Source organism: Notechis scutatus, chromosome Z (genome assembly GCF_049901735.1).
Source record: "Notechis scutatus isolate UNSWTSFEM ecotype Mainland chromosome Z, rNotScu1.2, whole genome shotgun sequence".
Classification (NCBI taxonomy): domain Eukaryota; kingdom Metazoa; phylum Chordata; class Lepidosauria; order Squamata; family Elapidae; genus Notechis; species Notechis scutatus.
This window is the reverse complement of record NC_142025.1, coordinates 97234659-97242612: the sequence shown is the minus strand read 5'-3', so window position 1 is coordinate 97242612 and position 7954 is coordinate 97234659.

Genomic DNA, 7954 nt, shown 5'->3' with positions numbered 1-7954 from the left:
GCCTTCGCATCCCATTTTCTGCCTCCGTGTGCCCCATTTTTGGCTTGGGCGTGCAGAGGCTGAAAATGAGGGGTGCAGAGGCTGAAAACGGGATGTGGAGGCCAAAAATGGGGTACACGGAGGCGGCAATAGGTGATGGCGATCCCTGCAGCCTGAAACAACTGATCATCGGGAGGCCGATCCAACTGACAATCAGCCGCTTGTGCTCAATCAGGCTGTGCTGAAGCTGAAACAGGCTGTTTGCTGCAAGGAGGCAAATCGCTGGGAGGCAGAGACAGATTTTTTTTCTTGTTTTCCTCTCCAAAAGCTAGGTGCATCTTATAATTTGGAGTGTCTTATAGTCTGAAACATACCGTATATATTTAAGTGAGCAAGCTGGCTCCATTTGTGCATTATATCAAGCCATAAACCAGGGTTGACAAATATATTCTTGGCCTCCCTAAGATGCTAAGCTGAAATGGAAAGAATCCACATTATGGCTTAGTATTAGGGGTGATCCCTATTTATAAATCCCAGATACCAACTGCCCTTCATATTATGTTTCTGGCCAATGAAGTAATTTTCTCTCCTTACTAAAATGAAGTAAGGACCTACTTCTGGGAGTTAGATTACAAGATACATGATTTTATTTTTTTTGCAGATTTCAAACTGAAACTGCTTTATTTAGCTTCACATCTGCAATGAATTTACTCCATTCTTATAGTTTATTAAATACTTATATAATAGTTGGAATACACAAAGACCCAGGTTTATCAGTGCTCTTGGCTGGTAACTATTGATTAACTAATTCCATTTGGAAGTGATTTAGGACCTAATTCAGCCTTTCCTGATTAGATCAGCTTGAGTTCATTCCATTCCAAATTATTCCATTTGGGGATGATAGTAATCTCCTAGGAGGCCCCAACTTAGAGGGGGCTGATCTAATAAATAAATGGAGTATAGATGTTGCAGATTCACTAATATAAGTTCTATGTCATTCATTTTATTTGGAGACAATAAACATTTTACAAATAGTCTCTGGGATCTATGGATATTAGAGTGCATTATAGTTAATAAGGTTGTATGACATTCATTCAAAAACAGGTCATGTAATAATGTCAATTACAGGGACCAATCGTTACAGTTTTTTATGACCTAAAATAAAAGTGCTCATAAAACTGCCAACACAAATCTGTGAACTGATTTAAAACACAAAATTTAATATGTATGCCTCAGCCACAACACACAAAAAGCTGACCATATATGCACTCAAGTTCAGTGTGACTCAAAATCTTGCTTATGACACCCAACGAAGTTCATTTCACAAAGTACAATTTCACTGCATTGTACGATGTTTCCTGATTCTGTTTTGATCCAATTTGCCTTTTTTGTATGCATGTGTTTAATTTATTAAAATATTGCTGTAATTTATTTTCAGAATTGCATAACAAATGGAATCCAGACTTGCAAGACAATTTAGAAAACTTAGGTTTGGGGAAAAGAAAAAAGATGCTTTATAAAAATAAATGCACTTTGGTGTGTTCTAAAACATGTTTAAGAAAGGGGAAGGACTGGGTTCTGATAGATCTTGTCTGTATATATTGTATCAATAGGCACATTTTGTTCCTTATTTGGAAGCATTGTAACTGCTGCAGAGTCCTGTCTGGAAAATGGATGTATTGAACTATTTTGCCTCAATTTCTCCCCTCCTTTTGGGGTAAATTTTGTCAACCATGGGATGGAATTTTGCCCTTGTTTGTATCTCATTCTATTGTGGGTTGATTTTTTTTTTGTTCCTTTTGGCCTATGGGTGTCTGTTTCACAGGGTTGGTGGGGGAGTGGATTTTGAAATAAAATACTTAAATTATCCCGTATGTGTTCTGTCTTGTTTTTGCAGAAGAGATTTCTGGCAACTCAATACCTGACAGCCTGATATATTGGGTGCAATAGACATTGCTGGACTACAATTCCCAGCATTCCCTATCATTATCTGTGCCTCCACACCAGTGAGATCTGCATCTAACATAGCCTCAGGTTTCCTACTTCCTACTTTGAAGGCATTTCTGACATACTGTAATTGGTGTAGGTATCTGTCAAATTTCCGGTAAAGCACATGGAATACAAACCTACCCAACTATCATGTGCTTTCATCCCTTCATGTTCTGATGGTAGTGGTGTAACCAGGTAATGGTTGTATGCCATATTTTCTCAAAGATGTCTGCCTTTCCACTTTGAAAGGAAGGTTTTTGGACATCTAGAAACATTCCTACAAGCTTGCTTTGACAACTAAGAAATTCTTTTAGATTCCAGGCACTGAGAACATTCATGCATCCCAGTGTTTCCAGAGGCATATACCTTTGGAATGTACAGATAAATCTTGCTTAATGCCTGCCCAGGTTAGCAACAGTTCAAAGTTATAGTGGTACTGAGAATGTAACTTTGACCAATCCTCATGTTTACGATGGTTCACCATCTCTATAGTCATGTGATCAACATTTACCACTTTGCAACTGGCAGGTATTTATGATGGTTATAATTCCCCATGTCATGATTACCATTTGTGCACTTCACAGCAGACATCTGACAAGCAATGGAGAAGGCAGTAGTAAAACCGAAAATTTTGGATACAATATTGAGTTAGAAGACTGGGAAAAAATGTGGAACAAAAACTATACTTTAACAAAATCTGTCGCATATAAAGAAAACCAATACAAGATGTTTTACCATTGGCATTTAGCCCCAACAAGACTTGCAAAAATGTATCCTAACTTAAACCCTAATTGCTGGAAATGTAAACAGGCGCAAGGAACCTTTTATCTACTGAAGGGAGATAAATCTATTGTGGATAACTTTTTCTCTGTTTTCCCTCTGATACTTGGCTCTTCAACAATTTTCCAGGTTTTTCTGGAAAATAATATGCAATTATATTGCTGTAGAGCAAAGTAAAACTTGTATGCACTATATACAACACAAACCTAATACTGAGATGCATATATACAATTTTGGCAAGTGTTTTCTATCGCAGTTTATAGAAAACTGCAGTCTATTTATTGCTCTCTTTTTTTTCAATAGAGATGCCCATCCAAAACCAACATTATTTGAAGGAAGATAATTTTTTTTGGAAATCCAAGGACTAAGAATAAAGGAAGCAGCTTCAAAAAGTGAATCTTGCTGAATTATTTATTCTTCTAGTGTTCTAATCACAAGCCTAGTTTTCCTGCCAAGATAGCATTGTATGATTTAAACAACCTATCCATAATCCACCCCTTATTTGTTTTCTGTGTTGAATTTCTTCATCTTGCAACTGGGTAGCACACTTTTTGAGTTGGTTTGCCTCTTTTCTCCAAGATCTGTTGAAATCAGTGTCAGTAGGAAGTGAGAGGTCCAGTCCACGGCTGCTCTTTTGTGGCATGTTGCAGTGCTCGGTAATTTCTCCACTCCTTTTAAACATCTACATGAAGCCACCATGGGGTGAGGGACCATCAATACCCTGATCATACGTAAATTTACATTTCGGTTCTGGGTGAACCAAGTGATGCTTTAATTGCCCCCTTGTGGGGACTGAATGGGAGACAACATACTGAACCCTGGTAAAACCCAAGTGGCTTTGAGTGCATGGTGCTCGGGGTTTTGAAACTATCATCTTTCGTTCTGGATCAGGTTGCACTACATCAGACAGACCCAGTGTGCAACTTGGGAGTTTTCCTGGCCTTGTGACTCTTGTTTGATGAGCAGGAGGCAGATGGTGGCTGGGAGAATCTCTGAGCAACTTCATGTTGTGTGCCAGTTGTGGCCTTTCCTGGATTGGGAGTCCCTGCACACACTCACTCAAGCCCTGGTAGTCTCATGGTTGGACTACTGTAACACATTCTTCATGGGGAATTACTTTCTGGCAACTTTCACACGTATTGAATGAGGGCAGTTCTTGGGGGGCCCTGGGGGGGGTCCATGTTACACCACTGTTCTGTGAGCTGCCCTATGGTCTTTATTTTTTCATGTTTCATATGGAATTTTATTGAATGATTGTAAACCGCCTTGAGTTGACAAGATGGGCCGCGTAGAAATTTAACAAAAACAAACAGACAAATAAACTGGCCCAACTAGAATTGGTCGTGCTAACAAAGAAACCAAGTAACACTGTACGCCTGCTTTATATCTGTCATCTTTTTTTTTTTAAATTAAAGATCAAATTAAATCCTATCATTTGGAAAAACTAGTTGAGCTAGTGAGGTGGGGACAAAGGATTCCTCCACTTGGCAAACCTGGTATGAGGAACCAAAGAAAGACAAACAGAATTTCTACAATGTTTTTATATAAACTGAGCACATTATTCAGTTATGTGACAGTCTATGCAGATTGATTTTCTTCTGATTGAATAGCTTCAACTAATTCCATTAACTTTGGACTTCAATTTTTAAAAATCCTGAGTGTAAATAAGCTGGAGAAAATGTGGGAGATATTCGGTCACTCTTTAAACATAGAACAATTTTTCTTCACATTACAGAAGGTCTGTATAAAATATCAGTGAAGTGATGCTTTCTACAACAGTTAAGAAACCTAAGGCTAAACGGAATAGATTACTGTTGTATTATTATGCCATCTTGTGTCCAAGTTTTAATACTGCAGAGGTTTCGGTTGACTTGCCATCACCATATTACACTATTAGTATAATATGCACGTAAATTAATGTCCATGTTTTTAAAGAAAACAAAATATTTCCATATGAATTTCTTTATTACCAGGGAAGATCACCTGGGTGGATGAGAATGTCCACCTCTAACATTTCCCCAATCTGAATTTTAAAATACAGTAGGTGTTGGTTGTCAATATTTTATTATACTTATGGTAAAACAATCCCTTGCATTCAGAGGTGGTATTCAGCAGGTTCTGACCAGTTCTGGAGAACCAGTAGCAGAAATTTTGGGTAGTTTGGAGAACCGGCAATTACCACTTCTGACTGGAGATTTTACAGTATCCTTCCCCTGCCATGCTGACAAGCCACGCCCACAGAACCAGTAGTAAAAAAAAATTGAATCCCACCATTGCTTGCGTTCTTTAAAGGGTACAATAGTTGTGGAATATTGATAATTCATTTCAACTGGATAAGTAATAAATCTGCCTTTTGGTTTTGAGAGGCCAGAGGTGGGAGGCTGAGAAAAATATTTAGATTCTAAGATTAGAGTTAGCTTTTAGGCCTGAAATTTAGCCCTAATGAGAAAGTTGAAAGCAACCTGGAATATTGGAGAGGAGATTAAGGAAGCAAGTTGCATGTGGAGAAACATTTAATTTTTGTGATCCTTGCTTTTGCTTCAGTTGTATCACTAATGGAACAAGAAGACTATATTTTACACACCAATGAAAATCTAGTAATTTATATTTTTGTTGTTGGCTTCTAGCAGAAATAGAAGAGAAGGAGAGGAAACACTTTCTTTCCTAACTAGGGTTTTGTTGGGTGCACACACACACACACACACACACACACACACACAGACCCAGATTTTTTTCCCATTTATTGCTACATTTGTCCCATTCTAAATTTTGCCACTATCCACTGTACAATTTTCTGAGTGCTTTATTTACAGGTTAAAAATGTAAAACATAGGTTATTTGGTTGATCATTTGACCGAAAATCTGTATTTCAAAATAGGGTTCAATATACCTTGTGTGTATGTGTGTGTTGATTCATATACATTTCTGACTGTGGTTGTTTTTTATATGATCTAAATACTATTATTTTCTATCTCTGGGAATACTGAATTTATTATTTCTTTCTTCCCACATCATATGGGAGGCTAATACATTGCTTTTTAAATCAATCACATCTATTTTTTCTACAGCCATTTTCTCTACAACACACCTTTTCTCGGCTTGTGACATCTTGTAGTATAAATTGATTCAGTAAGGGGACTGGCGTATTTTTTTAACAGTGAATTAGTCAATATTCCTTATTGTCAAGTTTAGACTCATCACACATAGAGCTTCATTTCTTCAAACTATCCTAAAAGTATTTCATTGAAAGGAGCTTTGTTAAATGTGAGATCCAGTTTGATGTAGTGATTAAGACTAGAAATCAGATTATGAGGTCTAATCCCACTTTAGACAAGAAGAAAGCTGGGTGATGTTAGGCCAGTCTCTCTCTGTCAGCTCTAGAAAGTAGTCAATGGCAAACCTGAAATCTTGCCAAGAAAACTACAGGGATTTTTACAGAAGTCAAGATTGATTCAGCACAAAAGAGTCCGAACAATTTATTAGCTTTGTTTTCAGCCTACTTTGCAACCCAAAGTGCCTGTAGAATCATAAATCAATGGCTACTGCCCCTCTTTTTTACGCATGTTCACAACCAAACTCCTTCCTAATTTGTATTTTTTTTACATCCTTGGTAAGTATTTTGGCTGATTAATCGTTTGAACTGAATCAAATAAAGGATTCTCTTTTTATATTGGATCTCTGTGTTTTGAAAATCTAAGTGGTATGTAACTGATGAAAGAAACTCTGGACAAGAAAACTTTCCTTTTAATTTTTTTTTATCTGAAAAAGTTTGCATTGTCTTCAAGCAAACCAAATTATCCAGGTAGCAGGAATAAGAGTAAAGCTCCTCCATTTGTCTCTGAACTGAATTTTAACCTTTAAAAAGATTGACAGGTTAAAAACTCAAAGAAAGACAGATTAAAGCTAACATAGTTGATCTCTATTTACTCTGTGTTTGACCTGTGCAACCAGCTGCTAGTCATTCAACAGTACAGAGAACCTGTCCATCAGTAGGAAAGAATGAGTAGGGAATGATTTTAAAACACTTCTTAGTTTTTCTCCTTGAGGAAATAGTCCCGTCCAATTCCAAACTATAGTGTTATTTTGTTCTCTGACTGTCGTTGCATTTACAAAATGAAAACACTAAGTGATCATAGCTAATCCTCTCTCTGGCTGGGTTTGAACATTGTGTTAAACTATGGTTGGTTGAATTAATGAGAATGAATTATTTTTATTATCTTCTGCCATGCATATTTGAATTAATGAAATGAGCCTATGGATCATTGAGCCTTTCTCCATTTGCAACTAGCCAGGGAATGAAAATGTCCCAGCAACCTCTCTTTTTGTGCCATGTTTTCATGATGTTGCCTTACCTCTTCATCAATCTGTCCCTAAGATACACTTTAGTTCCAGTTAAGCTGATTTATTGCTAATGGCTATGCACAAGAATCTAGTCTTAATGGTCAGCACTAAATTGGTACTAGATATTAGTTAGTGGAATTCAAGGGAGTTTGGATGGCTTGTGGAAACATAAGGGTTCCAGGCTAATTCCTCTCTTGACTCTGTGCCCAGGCTCTAACAGACAAATAACAGATAATCAGAGTTGGAAGGGACCTTGTAGGTCATCTAGTCCAACCCCCCGCCCAAGCGGGAGACCCTACACCATTTCTGACAAATGGCAGTCCAATCTCTTCTTGAAAGTCTCAAGTGATGAAGCTCCCACAACTTCCGAGGGCAAGCTGTTCCATTGGTTGATTGTTCTCACTGTCTCTTTTTCTTCTACAAAGACACTGTTAGTTGTTTGGGTGTTAAATTATAGCTTTCCCCTAGGGAGGGAGGGAAAAACCCAATTGCCTTGGGTATAAGGTGCTTCATCAAAACCATTTGGTTAATGTCACAGTTCAATGACCTCTACTATTAGGCTAGTTTAAACATAATCCATTCCCTCCTGTCCCTGAGCACTAACTTCAAGAGACATTTCACTGGAATGAAAAGCTCGCTTTTTATTGCTCTCTGAGCTAATTCTCAATCTACTGGAATACCACTAAACGCATGTAGAAAAAAAGACTCTCCAACTCACTATGTAAAATGTTGCTACAAGGACTAAATTTTAATAGCACATTGGCCTGGCCATCTGTCAAAACTTATCCCTGGCCCTCTCCTTCCAGCCCACTTTAAAGAAAATGGATGTCGGATTTTTTTTTTTCCTGGGTTGAAAGGGAAGGAA